We start from the raw sequence: 19,594 nt of genomic DNA, 5'->3' as shown, positions 1-19,594 counted from the left end.
TTTAAGGTTTCATTATATTTAAATTTCAAACTCTCTGATTATGATTAGTATAAGTGCGTAAATAAAAATTAACAAAACAACGCATATATATATCTATCTATTCACATACCATTCATATATGTATTAAAAAAAACTTTATTCTGAAGGTGTGGCGATTTTTGTGGCGGCTTTTATTTTGCTGTGGCGGTACGCCACAATAAATTACATATAACCCTGACCAGTTACATATAGTACTTTTAAAATAAAATAAAAATGTCCATATTTGGCTTTCACGAACTTTTCTTAAAAAGACAGTTATGAGCCTTTAATTATCTGACACTCGACCACATAATTTCTTGAAAGGGACGCACCCAGTCTTGACACATCAGTTTTCTGTAATTATAGATGACTGACTATATATGTTGGCTGCTCCTCTCTATTCAGTTTAATCGCTACTTTAAAACGCTCTCTATTCTCCCCTAACTCTCCATCCAGGACTACAGTGCTGGGTAAAGATTGTAACACTGAAATCTCACAGTAAAAGGAAACTGTCCAATCACCTTAGGAAGGTTTTTTAAGGTTATATCAACATGTTTGATAACAGTTAAGCACATAGTCTTTTTAAAGTTTTTTACCAATAGAAAGGTTTGTGTTTGTACTTTGGTGTACTCTATTAACATCTCACAGAGCTCAGTTCAATCAATCATCTGAAAGTGGAAGGATTATGGAACAACTGCAAAACTACCAAAAACCTTCTCATCCACTTAAACTGAAAGGCTGGGAAGGAGAAAATTGATCAGAGAAGTAGCCAAGAGGTCCATTGTTACTTCAGAGGAGCTGTAGAGACCTAGAGCTTAGGTGGGAGAATGTGTTGACAGGGCAACTATTTGATGTGCACAACACAAATCTGGCCTTTATGGAACAGATTCAAAAATAAAGTTTTGTTTTTAGTTTACCACAAGGTATTTATGATACATAGCAAACATCTGGAAGAAGGTGTTTAAAATTAAAAATGCAAAGCACTATGTGTGGCACAAAAAAAAAAAAGTCTGCACATCATAGTGAACACACTGTGTCTCCCTGGTAATACAAAGTGGGGCATCAGGCTGCGGGGCTGCGTATGTTCAGTTTTAACATGAAAGATGGTTGGAGTTGATTAGAAGATGGATGGAGTTAAATACATGACAATCCTGCCTTTTCCTAACTAACTCTAATGGCCCCAAGTCCAAGAAAACAAGCAACACTTTTAGTCTCTACACGTGCAAAGCTGGTAAAGACACCGCTGCAATCGCAGTAAAAGGTGATTCTACAAAGTAATGGCTCAAGGGGGTGGAATACAATTGTATGCCACATTCTTCAGATTGTTCAATTCTTAAAAAAAAAACTGGAAACCCATATAGGCAAGGCAAGTTTATTTGTATAGCACATTTCAGCAACGTGACAATTCAAAGTGCTTTACATATATTACTTTTACAAGGCACTGTACTGTACTATAATCCAGTCTTTTGAAGGAACTGGGTCAGGTTGACAATAAAACAAACGCACAAAACATTATTACATGTCTTTATGTGTAATTTTCCATAACTCCTCAGTTCTAGAGCCTTTCATTACAGTTCAAGGTTAAGATGTTATATAGATGTTATATAGAAACAATTGTAAACATTAATCTTTAAAAATAAGCAACAAACAAAAAGAAACAACTTGGAATGAAGTCCTTGGTTAACTGAGCTAATATGCCAAAGATGCTGAGTACAACGGCTGGCTTTAGGTTCATCTTGGGCACCTCACAGAAATCAAAGCACAATAATTCAGAGCATGGAATCCACACAGAAAAAACGTTGAGCCATAGTTTAAAAATGCATTCAGGTTGTGCTCAGCGGGGGTGGAGGTTTATCTCAGGGAATGCTGGGAAGGCGGAGGGCACTACCTGGTTTTAATTTTAGCTGTCCACCACGATTAGGACACAGTTCATATAGCAAGTTTAATCATCTGCAGTAGTGAGACGCTTGTTCACAGCTGGCCCTGAGGCCAGTTAAAGCCTAAGCCGCCCAGCGCTTTGTAGTTGACTCGAATAATAATAACCTGGTAGTAATGGGTTGTGTAGGGTTCAATGTGTTGGATTACATGTCTATCTCATTTGAAAGCAAACACAATACAAACGCACCTCTACATTTAGTACAAAAGTGGTGTTAAAATGTACTACAGTAGAAAAGTTTAACTTTAGTCGAGCAAGGCCGAGGTCTACCCCACGTGGAACTAAAGGAGGGACTACATCAAAGGCCACGCACTGTACAGGGAAGGATGGAGGCCCTGGTGAAAGCAGAACGGCCCCTGAGAAGATTGCACACAACTCATCAAAGTGACAGGTTTAGCAGACAGAAAAAAATAAAGAGCAAAGGGGAGGGGTTAAAGGCGGGAGCGAGGGCAGAGGAGGGCAGAATGTTTCTAAACCATTTAAGGCTTTAGCAGGACATGTCAGAAATAATCTAATGTCTTTCCAAGTTTGCTTTCAGATAATTTTTCCAATAACAATCATTCCTATTCACTGTCAGCCTTTGAACTGAAGCACACAGAGCACATATATAGACCCTAAACTCAAAACTGTCATTTTCACTAAGGACAGAGGGGAAGAGAAATGGCCATAAAACCTCAAACAGCTGCAAGAAGAAAAACAGGAGAGGAATATTAAGAAAAAACGTCTGGAAGGCTTTGTCCTGTACGTTTAGGCATGATCTGACTTGTTAGATTTGCAATAACACGAGCAATCACCTAATACAGCATTGAGATACTGGGCCTTAATGTGCATAGACATATATGCAGAAAGGGGGAAGGCAATGCTAGAAGCCCCTTAAGCATTGCAGCTACCCCTAAGTGCAATACTGTCTGGTTCCTGGGACAGAGGCAAGTAGCGGAAGGAATATTAAAGGGGAAGGGGTGCGCTAATAAAATAATAATGCATAAAGAAAAATGGTGTGTCTGAGTGAGAAAAAAGACAAAGCATGGATCTCTCACTTCACACAGGCTTCTGAGTGTCTGAGTTTTTGAAACCCTATCCTGTCGACACCTCGGCTGTGAGGATGGATATCTCTCACCTGATTAGCGCTGCGGTGCGGCCTCTGACTATGTCCGGAAGGAGCCAAAGAGCCTGAAGAGTGACTGAAAGCCAAGTGAGCTGAGTTATATTTCCTCTACCAGCCAGGACAACATTAGGTTTTACTTCATTTAATCCCATCCTTCTTCCTATACGCTGTCAGGCGTAACGTTTCACTGCACATAAAATGCAGAGTGAAAGACTAATTTAGCACAAGAACCATCTGGCTCAAACATCTGTACATGTCTGGTTAGCTGACAGGTGATGGTCTTCCTGGGAAGCTCCACTTTCTTTGGAATGTGTCCAAATAAAGCAGGCGCTCCGGTTTACCATGCATGTGTGTAAAGTCTGACTCTTTGGATAAAGATGTTCTCTAAAGGTTAACGGTGATGGTCTTTAAAGCAGTTACATATAGGCATTTTAGTTTAAAATCTTGTCTCAGTTTGTACCTTTAGAGTCGCATTGGAGTCCAGCCTGCCCTTGGTCCTACATCTGGTTCCTTCTCACTTTTTCCCATTTCTCTGATAAAATACGAGAAAAAAATCAAGTGGTTATGATCAAAAGAAAAGACCCACATTGGGATATTAAGAACAAGTTATTAGCATTTTACCTCCATGTAGACCTCTCAATTGTGCCATTTCTTTGGCTTTAGCCCTCAATGTTTGTTTCTGTAATGAACAAAAAAGACAAGAACTTATACACTAGAAATAAATAGAGATTTAAAGAGAAATTGTATGGCTACTGGAATCAAATGATTTTACACTGATCCAGACAGGCCAGCCAGAAATTAATAACACCTCATAAAACGACACTCTGGAAGGAGCCAAGAGGTACTACCAGGTAGCACCGAGAGCAACACTCTTCACTATAGCAGTTGTTACTGAGGGAAGAGACACAGTTAGTTTTTTTCAGGATCAGGGAAATGTTAATTGTTAAATGATGTGGAAGGAAACAGAAAGGGGTAGATTTCTTTAAAGGAGACTACTTCCTATGAGGCATGTTGACTGTTCATTCAGGCTGCTGCAACAGGGAGTTAGACATCAGGAGACGTCAAGTAGCCAAATGTACAGCATAGTGCTTCTGTTTCATCCTTTTTTGTTCAACTCAGTCAGTCATGGAACATGCTGAATTAGGGAATGCTGGCAGCCTTTTGGAAATCTTACAGTTAAGGGACGGGTCTATTAACTCTTGAGGAAAGACAGACACAGACTGATGGTAGTGTGGCATTACTAACAATCCTGTCCATGAACGCATTCATGAGAGCAAAATACATTTTTGAGAACTTAGAACTGAACAATGCTGATTTTACAAAATGAATTTGAGGTGAGCGCAGCTTTATCCTGACGTCATTTAGCCAGGTTCAATTCAGGGGTCAATTAAATAGTTACACTTTGTTTTTTAAGGGGCAAACTTTTCATGCAGAAAAAAAACTGGACCACATGCCTTTAAGGTGAGCTGGCTGACTGCAAAGTGCCTTTTGCCTATTTTCCATTGGTACCTACTTTACTAGACTGTGTAGGGTTGGGTCTACACGGTTTGGTTGATTGAGTACCATTTCAATGTGGGCGGGATCATCAATAGCAAGGAGGACCCACAGTCTGAAAAACTAACGTGATTTGATTTGTAGTGACACAAACACAGCAACAATGGAGGACCCGCTGCTCAGTCAATGGCTGTTGTCAGAGAAGGCTGCAGGTGGCAAGATGAAACACTCTGGATAAGTACAGCAGAGAGAGGGAATCCATGGAATGGTATCAAACTAAAGCTAGATGATGTATGAGGGTAAGCTAACGCAACCTATTGTTAGCTTGCTATAGTGGTCATATACACAAAAGCCCAATGTACATAATGTAACGGTTGAAGATTAGTTAATAAAACATACTGTGACCAGTGACGCCGCCCCCTACCCAATCAGTGATCGATAGTCTTCTGACGTCGTGTTTTCAGCACGACTCGGCTTGCTTGCAATCCACAAGCAACGATCTGTTTCTGACTGGCTCTGTAGCTACATGTCTGACTCCAGTGATGTATTTGCAGTACTGGCAGCCAACATCCTTTCATCCAGACAACAAAGTTAGGGATTTCGCTTTGAAATATCCTAATGCTGCGGTAAATGTCCAATTTAAATTGTAATGCATTATGGTTACCATGGATACTGAATGCAGAATGGTTGATAGGCATAATTGCTGAACAAGGATCTCCACCGACATCTAAAACACAAAGCAAAAAATACACCCTTATTTAATACCTATAAATTAAAAAACACTGCGTCTGGTCAGGGAGACGTTCCGAGGCGTAGTGCCCGGCAATTATTTTCCAGACTGTGTTCTTCAGTATCATCAATGCTTTAAATAAACTAGATAAGGATGACGTCTAGTATTCTGTTCAATGTATGCTAAAGGAAAAGAACATCTTGTCAATTTTTAAACACACAGACACGCTGTGCTAAAGGGAGTCTTTAAAATCAAAAGCATCCATGCTTCTGAATATAAAAAGGTTCTAAAAGAATTACTAGAGGCCATGCTTTGGAGGGTCCAATGGCAACCGGAATATGCCAGGTGGGGTTTGTTTGAAAGAATATAATAGGGTCATATGTTTCAACACTATTTGCTGCCAAAGTGTTTTCCCCTTTAAGAAACTGCCACTGGTGAATGGGTGTCAAGAGTTGTGACGGATGTTACTACTCTAAAAAATCCTGTTTGATCTCCTGACATCTTAAGGAAAACGATGCTTCGTTGGTAGTCCCTAGAAAAAAGTTGTATGTTTTAATGTATATGTAATAATGACAAATTACTTCTCTTAATTATTCCTTCAGTCTACAGACTACTTTACCAGAAGTTTACGGCATCAATCAATCATTACTTTGGCATTAAGCTCTAAATTTATTTAACTTAGGTTATTACTAATAAAAAATATGTAGGGAAATGGCACAAGAAGGAAAAAATCCTTAATATTGTGTTTTGTTAGCTCTCAAGACAGAATTTGCTTAAGCAACATCTCAGAACTGATCCGAAGAGGCAACCATTTCCAAACCAGAGAAGTCCTGTTTGAAATGTGTTTTTAACTTTTCTTTCGACTGATCCATGTTTTCCTCAGGCTTTTGTTTTTTTTCCTTTTTTTTTTATTGTACCCATCAAAAAATAAGGTAACATGTGATTCCACACACATTCTTGGCTCAGGTTTTTACTTGACAACCAAACATGCATGTGATGTAATTCGCACCTCTGAGCTGTCAGTCAACACCAGGGAGAAGAATGTTGACAGTAAGGTGCAGCTAAAATTCCTGCCAATCTCTTTTAGTTCAGGTCAGTTGCTTTCACTTGAGCCTACAGTAAAGAACAGGACCGCTGGTGCCTGTACAATATGATGAAGATAAATTTTACCTGCCTCATGACTCTTATTTTGTTAACCAACCACTCACTGTACCCAGATGAAGAAGTGGAAATCAAATGAAACTGGTGGTGTTAAACTGTAAGTAACAGACTTAATTGTACCAGTGAACAATGCTGGTCTGAAGTCAACAAGGTTTGGTTCCCCCTTTGTATGAATGTATGTAGCGATAGAGGTGCAAAACAGAGTCATAAAGCTATTATACCCTCTTCTGCCGAGATTGGTCCGACAAGGGCTTTACCTAGACCTCGAGATCTGGCAGATCGTCTCAGGGTCGGAGTTAAAATTCGAGCCAGACACAGTTAAAAGCAGGGGACAAGGCTGACAATGTGAGGACCTGTACACAAAACAGGTAGTCCAAAGACCCATGTACCATTTTTGCTTTTGGCATTGTGTTGCTGAATGACTACTAGTGTACCATCTCAGGTAGATTAAGACATGTGGATGTTGAATGTCAGGGATGTGGGGCCCCTGAATAACTATGAGGCAACCTGAAAGAACATCCTATGGATTGGCACACCAGGATTAGTAATATGAGTATGTTCCTCAGTTACACTGGCAAGACTGGTCTTCTCCGTAACCATTTGCAATGGTCATCTTTGGGTTTGAAGAGCCTAGATTCATTGTTAAAAAGGATATGACGCTATTCGTCATCAGTTTGTTGCTCCTGGTTACAGCAGCCCTCCAGACACAACCAACCTTGCTTTTGTCTTAATGGCAGCCCGCATTGTAAGATGATGAACGAGTAGTTCGGCTTATGTCAGTCATCAAGATATAACACAGGATGTGACAAGCTGTTGCTCAGACTCAAATACCTGGGTTCTGGAGAGCAATCATATATACCATGGAGTTTGTAATGTTTTATGCTTAATAGGAAGAGCTTCCTTTATTGGTCCTGTTTGGGTAAACAAAGTCTTCATTATGTATGCAGATATCCTTATGTACCCATTAGTACTAATGTCATGCCACTGTGATATCTGTATACCCCACACACCAGGCAGATGCATGACTCCAACTTTGCATTACTCGCATCACTAATTTAAACATCATGAAGTGCTGGTTAGTGCTTTGTGAAGTGTCTAAGAAACATCGTCTGCCCTTTGATGACCTTTACTAACTTTGGTGACTGCTGTGGAAATTGTCTGTACTTGTCTGTATTGTCTAATTGTCTGTATTTCTCCACCTATAATGCCCCTACTTATGCTCCCAGTGGCTGTTCTAGACCAGCCAGTTTCTTGCAAAACCAATCGTCTGCAGGTGTACCAAATTACCCCACCAATTCCACCACTCCTTCTGAGTACCTAGATATTTTGTCAGTGAAAGTACGTAAAATGCAAATGGAGAAATAAAAGGATCCTAAAAATATATGAAACATGATTTTTTGTTTTCAGGTGATACCTGTGCCAAACAGAAATATGTCTATTTGTATTAAATTGTAAGGTTTTTTAGGGAAGTTCCTGTGGTGGCTGTTTTTGATGTGGGTTATTGGGCTAAGTGCCCAGGGCAACATTGTGCCAGTGGGTGGCAAAAACAAACCCGAAAAACCTTACCTGTCAGCTGTGCCCTAAAATATTTTTTTATTTTCTATGGAGGAGGACCCTCCCGTATTGTGCACAGAGTAACCACTTTAAGAAAACATCTTGCTACACTGTGGTTTGGTTAATGAAAAGGGTGTCTGTCAACATCCATAAAGGACTAGCTCCTTGTTTTTCAAGAAATCAGGACTGTGATCAGCTTTAGGATCAAAATATTAATACTTTGGTCAAACTTGATCCAAATATTTCTACAGTGATTACTGATTCTTTAAAATATTGCTGGGATTTTAGAAACCTGTTTGCGACAAAGACACGACTCTCCACAACCGTAGACGATTGCTTTAGCCAGAGAATGACCCCTCTGCTTTGTATAAAATTGACCATCTGTGTATAGTTCAAGGCATATAGCAATTAAAAAAAATATAAACCTACATTATAGCCAGGCTCAGAGTCCCGTAGGGTTTGGCAAATGCATGCAGAATCAATACTTGCCAAGCACTTCTTGGCACACCAACAAGCCAGCATTTGGAAATTAAAAACAGAGGCCAGCTGTTTCACCCCTGTTGCTTTAGCACATTAAAATATGTACACTTCTGGCTCGGTTCAGTCTTCTAATTATGTCTGTTTTTCTTTAGGATTTCACATGGTGTTAGAAGATTTAGAGGCTCTTTTGTCCTTCTTTAACACAGATCATTATTGATGATCCTCTCGACCTCTCACTCTTCTCTTCTTACCAAATACTGAGGAACTCCTTGTCTGGGAAAATACACAGCTCAATCAAAATTCTTATGTCAGAAGGAGAAGAGCGGAGAGGGTGAGGATGGGACTGAGTAAGATTTAGGGAAGGGGTGTACACCAATACAAAGTTCTTCTGAGGTACAAGGGAAGCAGAAGAAGAAGTAGCCTGTAAATGAGCAGGGTCTTCAGAATGGAAAAAGTAAACTTAATGTGCTGGAAAAGACTTGGTTTGATCTGAAAGAGGAAAAAAGTAAGGCCGAGACACAAATGTAGGTGGAATTTAGCAGACAGATGTTTGTGCGTGTGAAATAGTTAGCGTTTGCTCTTCAGGAAGAGAGCGACCTTTGAGGAATGGAACTTCACAAGAGTCGCTCCCCTTCAAAGTCCATTCCTAACACACACTGTGTACAAGTGTGTGTTTGTCCACATCCTCTTTCATCTACTTGCAGAGCATTTATTAGTGAGCTATGCACTAATCTAAATGTGCGTTATGTAAAGGCAGGAAACAAACATTTAATGCTGAACACCTAACAGCGAGGATCTAAAGCAAATATGGGTTAACGTAACGCTGAAAGAAAATTGTGATAAAACCTAAAAGATAGCAACCGTGTGTTGAATTTCTCCAGGGGGCCTCTGAGGGAAATCTGGACTTTTTTTTTCCATCATTGAAAATACTGGAGGTGTGTGATAACATCTCGAAGCCAAAAAGCTTTTGGCTGTCAGAAATACAGATGCGGGGGAAAGAGGGAGTGATGGTGCGAGAAAGAAGGATGGAACATGTTTCAGGATGAGGGTGGGGAAGGAAAAGGGGAAAAGAAGAAAATTGTTCTCCTTTGATTTTAGAAATGCAAACTAACGACTCTGTAGACTGAAATGTCACTTGAGTGTCGCCAAAGCAAGGAGCTAGAAGACCTGTCCACAAACTTTCTTAAACTCAGGCCCCCCTGTGGTACTTTCCCAATCTCAGAGGATCTTTATGATCCAGACTTTATCTCAGACAGATAAAATTCATTTTGACTAAACAGAATGTTCCACTGTTAGCATTTCTGGGTTTTCCATCACATCTTTATTTATTATCAACAGCAGGGATATACAGTAGTAGGGACTAGTTATTAGCTTTGTCTCATCCCAAAAACATCACAGAGCTGTGCCACAGAACACATTTCTAATATCAACCGTCTGTTTTCATTCCTGCTGGTATCTTATTTAGCGCAGATGGAAGCACACTAAGCAACTAAAGAACATAATGTGGAATAATTGCAAACAAATCTCTGCAAAGATCATTTCAACTATACGCCATTTATTAGGTAAGCCTTGCTAATGACTGCCTCATTCATTATCTGTTAACATGGAATCTGGACGGTGTGTATAAATACTAGTTTCAGATATATGCAGAACAGTACAAGTTTCAGGATAATTAAAAGGTTATTTAGCTATCTGTTAAAGATGGCTATCTGTTATCTTGTTTCCCAAAACAGTTAATAAATAGTGACAAAACTAAAATAGATATGTTCTTTGGAGCCCGATTCAGTTTGCCTACACCATTGAAACTAAGTTTTACAGCCTGGACCCTCCCACTGAGCAATGGGCAGAGCGCTGCGCTATGAGAACAAGGGCCTTGGCAAATCAGCCCAGTGGTGGAAAACAAAGATGCTAGCGCCAAGGCAAACAGAGTGACTTCATCCTGTGTCATCTCAATGAAGGACAAGTGGGCTCTTGTAGGGTCCCTGTGGGGACTGAGAGGGTGGCAGAGCTGGATGACTCTGAAAGACCTGTCCTGCTCCACATCAGTGGGATGTGTTCAGGAAACAAGGGGGGAAAAAAAAGAGACGCTCTCAAAAAACACACGTCACAGTTTCCCCCATACTGTCGCCTTTTTCTGGGCCAAAACAGAACGGTGAGTACTAATAAACTAAATGACTCAATTGGTCTAAATAATGAGGAGACAAGAAGGCAATATGGTCCTTTTGTGTATAATGCACGAATCCATATAATCTCGGTTATGCATGTGTGGGAGAAAGGGATGTCTCTGTTTCTGGGGGTGTTGAGCTTAGGGCACTTGGAGCCCTTCCTGCTCCCTGCTGAGAGGTCTGCACCAGAGGGGTGAGAGCCAGGCCTCTGCAGCTGCTTTTGTCTTTCCATGTCTCACACTCAAACACACATGCACACTTGACACTTTATCACAGTACTCCTTTCAAGTCTCTTTCATAGGATCTGTATCCCATCTTGCGCCTTACGTTCTTTTAATGTCTTGAATTTTCAAAGACCGAGCTATTGCGATGACCCAAAGAAAAAACAAGCAGGGCAAACTTTGAATACCATGTATCATTTTCCTACAACTTTACAACTATGCACTACTTTGTGTTGGTCTATCAGGTAAAATCCCAAAAATGTACATGGAAGTTGGTAGTTTTAGCACGCCAACGCTTAAGGATACTTTTGCAAACGCTGTGACACACACAGCTGACGAATAGGTTCTTTTTACTAATCTTCATGGACAGCATATTATTATTTTTACCCAGAAATGCTCTGGCTAAGCAGATGGTGCTGTTAGGGAAGCCAGAGCCCAATTCCTCTGGTTAATAAGTGGCTCCATGATGCTGTCCAAATTTCCTGATTTGTGCTTTATGAAAAATAGAAGAACCAGCATGTTAGTTGTAAGAAAAATTAGGGATGCACTGATTTGAATATTTGGGCCGATATGTATATTATATATTTCCCTACCCTTTCGACAACTTAAAAATGACCACACTGCTGACATTGCTTATCTGTTCCAGTTAAGCACCACACAATCCTGTGCTGCATCACTATCACTGTCACATGACCAAAGAAACACCACTTGGCCAGCCCCCTCCCAAAACATCTGTTATCAATATCTGCCCAGTTTTACCTATTGGACCGATACCAATGTTACTGAGCATCCCTTAGAAAAACAATATGTAATCCAGACTCATTGCTGAAACTCACAATATGAACAAAGTACCAATAAGCCTGCAGAACATTCAGGGCCTTTTAAGCACACTGCTAAATCCAACATCCAAGGACCTTCTGCTAACTTTCAAGGTGGAGCTGAGCTGTCTGCTTGTCTCAGGATCACTTTCTTGTATTCATTTATCTTTTGTCAGAGTACCGCGTACAGTAGAGCTCAGAGTTTTGTTCATGCACATTATTCATGAGTGTGTAAATGTCCGTCGGGTCTGGTGTTGTGTGTCTGTTAGAGTACCAGCAGCCTGTAATAGAGACATGGTGGGAAAGCAGCAGGTCTGACACCAGTGGGGCGCCAAGATAAATGTACGCTTTGACAAATGGACCCCAGAAATAATCCCATATATGCACCACTGCCTCTTTCCGACACACAAAGACGCACATTGTGTTTGCTCTAATGCAGCAGATAGATGCAAGGCTGTGAATGAGGGTGAATAAAGGAGGTGAAGAGCAGCGGGAGTTTTCTCCATCTTCCACTCTGCTGGGGGAAATTCTTCTGATCAAAGGTGCCAGCTTTAAGAAAAAAAGCAAACTGTAGTGAAACAATAGCGGTGCCCCTTTCTCTCTTTGACAGCTCATCCAATTTACCCAACATCTGACCCCCTCTGCAGCCACTGAGCCTCGACGACCAAAAACAAACTCTGCATCAAAAGGAAAACTGATACAGTATCATAGGGGGGAGAAAGGGCCTACAGGTGGTTCTCTCTCTCTTTGTGTGTGTGTGTGTGAAGCTGTGCAGGTGTGTGTTTGTCCGCAAGACATCCCCAGCCCCATGCCACCACATGCAGAACAGAAATGAGCTGCAGAAAAATCAGGGTATGTTTATCCCTGATGCTCTGACCTAATGGCTGAAATAAGCCTTTTTCCCCTATCTTCTCTCCCTTATGTGTGAAAAGTTGTTATTGTAACAGGTTTAATGGTGGGTTTAGCCTTTTGGCTCTACATAGGACAGATTATAGTGAAATAGTGAAAATAAGGGCAAAGGTTGTACAGTTTCTTCCACCTGTGCAGACTTTATTAGCAGCCTCTATATGTCCATAAATATTAATAAAAAGTGCAAAATTGTTCTAAAACCAAATGAGAGAAAAAAAATAAAAAATCCACGCCCTGTAAATGTCGGAGGCCCATCGCTGGTCTGGCATTAATCTCTGAGTCATTAAAAATGAAAAGGAAATTACTAGAGACAGGCTTATGGAATTACATCATGCACTGGGTCAACGGGACCCAAACGTCATAATAATGGGTGGACAAGAGGTACCACAGTTATATCTACAGCGTGGGGATTGTTGCTAATCCAGGCTCTGCGAAGTCTCACAGTTGGTGAACAGTGAAATGCAAACAGGATGTTCATACTCAGGTTTAATCCTGAATAAATTATTTCCACATTGAATATACGGAGCAATTATAATAGAAACACATCCGCTGAATCAAACTGTAGAACACTAAACTATCTGCTCAGGCTGTTTTAGTTCAAGATTTCCACATTTACCTGCTTATATTTCATTCAACACATGCCAAGAACATGACGCTAATATACATGCCAATTGTTGGGCTAAAACTGCACTTAATATGTATAATCCTTTCCCGAGCATACCAATAAACTTTCTAATAGAAAAATACCTGAGGTTTTGACTTTTTTAGTCCCTCTAACTGTGGCTGGAAGGTGATTTACTATTTTTAATCATGTCCAAAGATAAATCCAATACCAACAAAAAGAAAACTGTTGTTTATAGTCAAGTCAAAAACTACGAAACATATTATTTTAATGAACATATTCTAGTTTTAGGGGTGTTTAACCTTCTGCAGGATTTTTGACCACTGGTAGAGCTCTTTGAAATGTGTCGGTTTCAAGCCAGAAATCCCACTTTAAAGCATAGTCCACACATTCTCAATATGGTTGAGGTCAGGCCATTGCTGAGGTTTAATGTAAGCGTGCTTTATCCATCCCAAAACCAGTGTTAAAGTATATTATGCCTGCTTTACACGGCAGGATTTCTATGCCGATTTTTGACCCGATCTTCCCCTTACGACATGCCCCAATCATCAGGATGGCTCTTAAGATGATCTTATGAGTTATTCCTGCTGTGTGTGGTGTGTTAAGAGTGATCTAGTCTTAAAAAAAAAAAAGGAAAAATCTAAAAGATTGTACATTCAAATCTGATTTACACATTTTAAAATGAAATGATAATCAATATCACAGAATAATTTAAACACACACAGAACACCAGTTAATTATGTATTGGTGGGAAGTTTTATTTTATCTTAAATTTTCTCCCAGAGGTTATTTCTCTGATATAACCTCTTGTGTTTAAATGAGTTTAAATAAATACAAAATGAGTCAGTCTTTTATAAGAGTCTTGAATGGAATGGATCCACGTGGTTCAATGTTATCAAAAGATGAAGAGATTGTGGAACACCAGAGTCACTGTCCACAGAGAAGCCAGTTTTACATCAACAGGGAGTAAGATAGCCACAACAAAGAAAGACATCTCTAATCCAAAATATAAAAACATTCACCTTGAAACGTAACTGAAATTTGCCACTACCCACATGGACAAACCAAGGAGGTCAAACTGGACAAAAAGTTGAGGAGAGGCTTTCAAACTTAATAACACTATAATAACAGTCAATTATGGTTTTTGCAGCAGCATGGAGATGATTTGTTTCAATGTCAGCAGCTTTGATGAGCTGCACAAAATAGCTGGGATAATAAAGTTAAAATTAACAGTATAATAAATAAATATACCCGGATAAAATTGAGTTCCAACTGGACAATGCTCCCAACAAAAAAACACCCAACAAAACAGGTTGTGGAACAACTTTGGGTTAAAACTGTCCAAGAACACATGTCTTAGTTTGCTTTTTACTAGAATAGGTCATTTTAAATTAACAATGTGCTCAAACAAAAATCAACGACATTTTAAAAATCTGATTCTGTTAGACATGTGTCTCATTACTCCTATCCATTTCAAGCCTTTACCAGCTTTTTCACACCATATCTGACTTATTAGAGCTTCACTATGGAGCTCAGCCAAAACAAATCTGATTGGGCCAATTAACATGCCTGTGGAGAAGATCAGCAAAGCAGCAAGCAAATTGACAAAGATTTGATTTGGTTGCTGCATCGGTAATATGTGCTGACTCAGTGGCTGTGTGCTCTTCTCAGTAAGGAAAAATAAGTTGGGAGCAAGATAATATGGCAAAAAATGGGAAAAACACACAACCTATGTCCTATAGAAAGGAGAGAAAGCTGCACTTCATAGATGAATGTCACAAAAATGACATTAACCTGTGTTCAAACTGCAGCGTTTACCAAAACTCTTCAACTTGTGTAATATTACCATTTTAACACGTTCTGAAATTCTATTTTTTTTTTTTTTTTGCTTACAAAGCATTTTACCTCAGCTGCCTCCTGCAAATCCAGCATTTCTACATGAAAGTACAGGAACTGTTTAACTGGTACATAATCCCTCCAAAGGAACCTGCATGGAACCACCTGCTTGTAATTCACTGTGTTTCCGTTATTCGGCAGGTGGTTCCTTCCCTGTTTAGAGGATGACATGTCTATGCTTCATTACCGTACAGCTGCAGTAATGGTGATTCTTTGTTGCTCTGCAAACACATGTAAAAAGCTCACCAGGGCTATTTGACATTTTATTGAATGTTAGGTTTTAGGATGTTTTCTCTTTCCACAAATCAGATCAGTTTGTCAGTTCATTGCACAAAACAAAACGAGACAGCGTTTCTTCAGCAGAGTAGTGAGAAAATCTACTCATTGGATAAAAACATAAAAGGAGAGGATAGTCTTGACGGGGGTCTAGTATTTTAACAACATGAGGTGGAAAGCTGTGTAATAGTGTGATGGATTTCTGTGGGACGCAGTTAAACAAAGTTAAAGAAGTGTGAGGAGTCTCTGACAGTCCTGTTCCTGCAGTAGTTCTGATGCAGGTCCTGGGCAAAAGGGTAGGGACACTCAAACGACCTTCTTAGCTCCCCTCAATATCCTTTGCAGGGCCCCAATGTCTGCCAGATCACAGAATAAAACCTTTTGAAGATCTTTAATCTTAATTATTTCACAAAGGATGATTTCTAAGTCCATCTGTAAGTCTGTAACGGCTCGACGTACTAGGAGTTGACAATAAAACATCTGTTTCTATACAGACGGTGCGTCACTTGTATACGTAGTAGGGTCAATACATCCAGCTAATGAGATGAGGCAAAACATAAAAATAGGTTCAGGAGAAAGGTTGAGATGGGATGAGATGTTAGCAGTATTTTTGGGAAAACTAGTTTTCACAAAATTAGAATGAAGGTTTCATAAGCAACAAACTGTGTTTTATAGAATCTGTAGGCAGTATAGGGTTAGCTCTTCAATATGTTTTGCTTTTAATGCTTGTCTCGATATTGTCCTTATGCCGAAAATCTGAGAAAATTGTCAATTATTGTGTTTTTACAAATGCAGCATAGTTGTCATAAATATATAACAATGAAATAGCCCTTTAGTTCAGCATTAAATGAAATTTCTGAAGCTGGTGTAACATTAGCCTTGGTTGTAGTTAATGAGTTATCCTCCCAGTATTTACAAATCTCTCATATCTTGTCTATCACCATTTCCTTTTTAATGAGTGCCCAAAATTCTGAGTCTGTCAACGCAAGCGAGCAACTCCTAAACTACTTCCTTTCATACTTCAAAATAAAAGTCTCACATATAGATATCTGATAAAAGCACTTATCTTTGCATCCAGGGTTCTCGAAAATAGTTTAGACCATCTCCACCAGATGAAGTCATACTGACAGGAAACAACATAGAGATTTGAAATACAGATTTCCTTTTCACAAGAAATATTGTCATTTTAGTATCGCGCGATAATGTGCCACAAGATCTTGTTAAATGCCAAAAAAGTAGTCATAAAATTTAGCAAAACTAAAAATGAGTACCTTTGGTCTGAAAGAACACTATAACTACACATACTCATCTGCTTTGTGGTCTTGGTTAAAAACAAATTACTATCTTGACAGCATCATTATTTTTTATAAAATGTAATTCTGTATTGCATTCCAAGGCTCCATCCCAACTTCCCTACGACCCTTCCTGACTAACATCAGCCTTGCCAAGGGACTTGCCTGAGCTCCAGTCCAAGGCTTTCTCCCCCAAGCTGGCTCATTGTCATGGGGGCTGATAAATATTTACTCTTCCCAGCTTGGCAGGGAAACGAGTGGGAGGAGAGCAAGAGATCCATTGTGACAGAGGTGTCAGAGACGCTGACAAGCCAGCAGGGTCCTTCCTTGCCTACAGACACCTAAAAACGCAATAAGCGATTAGCTCTGCGATGGGACAGAGCTCAGTCTGTGTGTGCATGTGGGTGCGTGATGAAGACAAGAGGGGCTGCATGAAAGGCGGAGAAACACGCAGACAGTCAAGAGGTCGACCACAGAAAGAAACGCAGGGATGGAGGAAGGAGCACTTTAGAAAGGGATTCCTCCTCAAGAGCCGTTTACGCCGGAGACCACCAGCGGAACTCACAGGACAATGGAGCAAAGACAATTCTCGACATCAGACAATGCCGCCGAAAAGAAAGACGCATTGGAGTTGTGAATACACATGTCCCTCCAGGCTACATCTCCCAGCTAATCCAATTCTACACAAAAGAAACCCAATTGCCATTTTCTAAGGGAAAATAAGACATGGGTTTCTAGATGCAGCCGAAGAAGCCACAATTTTAACTAGGAAAATATAGTTTAGTTTTGCAGTGCCTTGACGAAGTATTCATATGGCTTTTATATGGTATTTGGTCACATTATAAACAAGCCGAAATGGGTTTTATTAAGATTTTATGTTATTGACCAACCCAAAGAACTGCCTAAAAGTGAAGTGGGGGGAAATTATAAAACCTGCATTCGCATTCAGTCACACTGAGTCAATACTTTGTAAAACTACCTTCTGAAGTCTTTTGGGTTACATCTTTATCACTTTTACTCATATTGAGACTGGAATATTTACCCATACTTTTTTTCAAACTCATTCAGACTAGATGGAGTACACCTGTAAAGATCAATTTTCGCCACGGATTCTCAGTTGATTTTAGGCTGAGTCTTTGACTAGGCCATTCTAACATATGAATATGATTTGATCTAAACCATTTTCCTGTAGCTCTGGTTGCATATTTAGGATTCTTTTCCTGTTAGAAGGTGAACCTCTGTCTGAGTCTCAAGTCTTCTGCAGCCTCTAGCAGGTTTTCTTGTTAATGTGACGCGTGGCAAACTTTAAATCGGCTTTCTTCGAACAATGCATTTCGTCTTGCCGCTCTTTCATTAAAGTCAAATTTGTGGAATGCTGCTAATGTTGGCATACTAAATTGAGCCCTGAATCTCTGCAGCTCCTCTAGAGTTGCCATGAGCATCTTCGCTGCATCTCTGATTAATGCTCTGTTACCCTGGCCAGTTCGGGCAGATGACACATCTTGGTAAGCTTGTTGTGGGGACCTGTGACACTACAAAAAGGGGAAGTTGCAATATGCGAGAAAAGGAAAGATTATCTGCATAACACATCTAAGTAACAAGACAATTCAAGGTGCTTTACAAGATGAAAACATAAGAAAAGACAGGAAATAAGTACATAGCATTGGCATATTTAAGGAAAGTAAAGAAAGGTTGGACAGATTGAATTAATAATGTTTTAATTAATAGTTTAAATAGAATAATCAAAGGCAAATCTAAACAAATTAGAAATAGATTAGTGGAGCATAAGAATTGAATGCTGCTTCTCCTTGTTGGGTTGTGATTCTGGGGATGCAGACTGGAACCAGAAGACCCGGATTGTCTGGGAGGTGGATACAACAGCAATAAATCTTGAATGTATTTTGGTGCTAAGCTATTCAGCGACCTTTAGACTAACTATTCTTTAAGATACTGGGAGCCAGTGTAAGGACTTTAGGCACAGCCAGGCATTAATGAGGTCTACGCATCTACCCAATGCTTGAATGGGTTCATAGTCATCTGGTGACATTGCAATCCAGAGCTTTGAGTCATCTGTGTAGTTATGGTAACTTATCTTGTTATTTGTCATAATCGGAGCTAATATTGCTGTTGAGTATTGTAGTGAGAATACAGATTGTCATTAACCAACATTTTTCTTACTCTGTGCATTTTTTCCATCATCACAAGGACCCCATTATTTCCCTTGAGCTTTAACATCTTGGTTACTAAGATCTATGGAGGTACGATAAGGTACAATAAGTCTGTTTTAATGGCCTGATATATTATTAGCAATCGGGGTATTGCACTTGTACAGTGCTTTATTAAGGCCCCACAGACCCCAAAGCGCTTTACACTACAATCAGACATCCACCCATTTAATGCGTGACACATAAAACATAATAGCTGACCAATAACTGCAACCATCAGTGCTTAGAAAAATAGCAAACACTTAAATGACAGTAAGGATCTATATTGTGAAGCGCTAGTTTGCAGTTGTGCCATACTGCTATTTTCAGATAATGAATTGAACAGATTGAATTAATAATGTGAGATTTTCAAAGCTTGGCATATTGTTTTAAAACCCAACTCTGCTTTAAAAGTCTCCACAATGTTCTCTCTGACCTGTCTGCTGTGGTACTTAGCCTCCCTGATGCTGTTTGTTCTCTTATGTTCTCTAACAAACCTCTGAACAGCTGGATTTAAAATTTAAATATATAGATTACAATACACAAATAAAGACTCCGTTTTTTAATTGTGTGACTTGTAAAGGAAATCTGTTTTGCTGGATTTTTTTAGGGGTAAAAGCACAAAGGGGAGTAATGAGTGCATACCACACAATTCAGACTTTTATTTGTCAAATAAATGAGTCAAATGTTCAAGGTGTGTGAACACTTTTGGA

The 19,594-nt window shown here is 39.7% G+C and overlaps 1 protein-coding gene across 2 annotated transcripts in view; it reads right to left on the bottom strand.

The window, feature by feature from the left end:
• The window catches only part of disp1 (dispatched homolog 1 (Drosophila)), a 110,332-nt gene that overhangs the window by 36,840 nt on the left and 53,898 nt on the right, over positions 1-19,594 (bottom strand). The window contains exons 3-5 of one of the 2 annotated variants that reach the window (XM_047388912.1): positions 5,218-5,280; positions 3,681-3,738; positions 3,520-3,591 (exon numbers count right to left, since the gene is read on the bottom strand). The gene's annotated coding sequence lies outside the window, so the exon portion shown is untranslated. The remainder of the gene's footprint in view (positions 1-3,519; positions 3,592-3,680; positions 3,739-5,217; positions 5,281-19,594) is intronic. The other variant, XM_047388911.1, reaches the window with a different exon arrangement.

This window comes from Girardinichthys multiradiatus, chromosome 15, assembly GCF_021462225.1.
Source record: "Girardinichthys multiradiatus isolate DD_20200921_A chromosome 15, DD_fGirMul_XY1, whole genome shotgun sequence".
NCBI lineage: Eukaryota > Metazoa > Chordata > Actinopteri > Cyprinodontiformes > Goodeidae > Girardinichthys > Girardinichthys multiradiatus.
This window is presented reverse-complemented; position numbering and strand designations above follow the sequence as displayed.